The sequence below is a fragment of the Macaca fascicularis genome, chromosome 6 (assembly GCF_037993035.2).
Source record: "Macaca fascicularis isolate 582-1 chromosome 6, T2T-MFA8v1.1".
NCBI lineage: Eukaryota > Metazoa > Chordata > Mammalia > Primates > Cercopithecidae > Macaca > Macaca fascicularis.
Window position 1 is genome coordinate 102122236 of NC_088380.1, and position 2993 is coordinate 102125228.

Sequence of the window (2993 nt, forward strand, 5' to 3'; positions counted from 1 at the left end):
GATAATTTTGTGGGTCTGCATTTTAGGAAACTAATGGAAAGACCAGAATATTGAAGATCACTTTGAAAAACCTGGGAAAGATATAAGATAACTTGCACTGAGAAGAGGAAATAAAGTCCTTTGAAGGAATCTTAGCAAGTCATATGAACTTAAAAACAAGTAATCAAAACAAATAAGAGTCACTTGAAATTTATTTTGTTTTAGAAAAATTTCACCCAAATGTAACGTACTTCAGTGTAGCAGTCAGTGTTTGGAAAACAGTTTACTTGAAAATAGCACTACAAAATTGTGTATATGAATGTTACTAATTTCGTCATAGTCACGTAGGTGGTAGCTGTGTTTTCAGTGGTAACCCATTTACTTTCAAATAATTCAATCATGGCCAAAAAAAAATAATAATAATGCATTTTCCTTGGTATTGGTAGCAGCGTAAGTCCAAGACCTATTAATAAGTATAAAGTTATTAAACCAACCAATAATAATGTGCTTGTCATTTTTTTTTTACAGAAATCATGTGTTACAGAGACTGTGTGAAAGCAAAAAAGGTAGACAGTATGGACAAGTTGTCAGCCAAATTCCAAATCTTGATCTGAATGAGAACGTTTCTACTGGATTAAAACAACGTGAATGCAGTGTTTGTGGAAAAGTCTTTATATATCATTCCCTCCTTAATAGGCACATCCTAGCTCACTCAGGATACAAACCATATGGAGAGAAGCAATATAAATGTGAACAATGTGGGAAATTCTTCGTTTCTGTTCCAGGTGTTAGAAGACACATGATAATGCACAGTGGAAATCCAGTTATAAATGTACGATATGTGAGAAAGCGTTTTATTTTCTCAATTCATTTGAAAGACATCAGAGAACTCACACAGGAGACAAACCCTGTAAATGTAAAGAATGTGGTGAAGCGTTCACTGTTTCCAGTTGTTGTGTAATACATGAACGAACTCACACTGGAGAGAAATCCTAGGAATGTAAGGAATGTGGGAAAACATTCAGATTTTCTTGTTATTTTAAGACGCGTGAAAGGACTCACACTGGAGAAAGACCCTATAAAGGTACCAAATGTGATAAAGCCTTTGGCTGTTCCACTTCCCTTCGTTGTCATGGAAGCATTCATACTGGAGAGAAACCCTATGAATGTAAACATTGTGGCAAAGTCTTTAGTCCTTTGAGTTCCCTTTGTAACCATACTGGAGAGAAACCCTATGAATGTAAACAATGTGACCAAGCCTTCAGTCGTCTCAGTTCCCTTCACCTCCACGAAAGAATTCATACTGGAGAAAAACCCTATGAATGTAAGAGATGCGGTAAAGGCTACACTCGTTCCAGTCACCTTACTCACCATGAAAGAAGTCATGATATAGAGGCTGGGTGTAGTGACTCAGCCTATAATCCCAGCACTTTGGGAGGCAAAAGTGTGTGTATTGCTTGAGCCCAGGAGTTCATAACTAGCCCGGATTAAAACAATGTGAAACAACCTGGGCAACATGGTGAAACCCTGTCTCTAGAAAAATAAAATAATGCCGGGCACGTTGGCTTACGCCAGCTACTCGGGAGGCTGAGGCAGGAGAAGGGTGTGAACCTGGGAGGCGGAGCTTGCAGTGAGCTGAGATAGCCCCACTGCATGCCAGCCTGGGCGACAGAGCGAGACTCCATCTCAAAAAAAAAAAAAAAAAAAAAAAAGAAAATAATTAACTGGGCATGGTGGCACATTTCAGTTGTCTTAGTTCTTTTTCAAGGACATAAAAAGCCACGGGGGATTGGGGGAAAGCCCTGTGCATGCGGATCACAAAGTCAGGAGATCGAGACCATCCTGGCCAACATGGTGAAACTTCGTCTCTACTAAAAATACAAAAATTAGCTGGGTGTGGTAGCATATGGTTGTAATCCTAGCTACTCAGGAGACTGAGGCAGGAGAATCGCTTGAACCCAGGACGTGGAAGTTGCAGTGAGCCGAGATTGTGCCACTACACTCCAGCCTGGTGACAGAGTGAGACTCCCTCTCAAAATTAAAGAAAATAAACAAACAAATAAATAAAGCCCCTTGAATGTAAGAAATGTGGTAAAACATTTACTCTTTCCCATTCCCTCATAAACATGAAAAGGCTCACACTGCATAGAAACCATAAGAATGTTAGGAAATGTGGTCAAGCCTTCAGATTTTCCTGTTTTTGAAGATTTGGGAGGACTCAGAGTGGAGAAAAGCCTTTTGAATCTAAATTTGTAGTAAGGCCTTCAGTTGTGTTAGTTCCATTTGAAGACATCAGCTCATTCCTGAGAAAAACCCTATGAATGTCCAGAATGTGGGAATGTTTCATTGCTCTCATACCCACTCAAGGACATATGAAAATGCACACTGTAGCTCCCTGGACCTTGTAAATACAAGAACGTACACAGGATTAAAACTCTAATAGTTTAGAAACTGCAAGAATATTTTCAGTTTTAACATTTATTTGAAAAGTCATGTTAAAATTCCCACAGGAAAGAAGTTCTGTAAGTGAAGCTTTTCTAATTTGAAAAGCCTGATGCAAATTAATTATGGTGCAGTGCTTGAAAAAAATGTATGAAATGTTACACAAGTTACAAGTATATTGTTTTTATCAGTGGCTCATTCTTAAAGAGTCTTGAGTATGCATTTCACCTTGTTTTGCAGGGAAACCTTGAGGTGAGAGTTCTGTAAATGCTCTTTAAGCAGTAGTACTTGAGTTTCATAGATAATGATACTAAGTTTGTTGGTAGAATTTTTGTCTATTCATTTGATAATGTGCTGGATTCATGGTTGAATTTTAATGTTTTTCTAAAATGTAGGTAAGTTTAATTTTTTTTATTTCATTATTATTATTTTTTTTTTTGAGATGGAATCTCACTCTGTTGCCCAGGCTGGAGTGCAGTGGTGCAATCTCGGCTCACTGCAACCTCCGCCTCCTGGGTTTAAGTGATCCTCCTGCCTGAGCCTCCCGTGTAGCTGGGACTACAGGTGCCCAC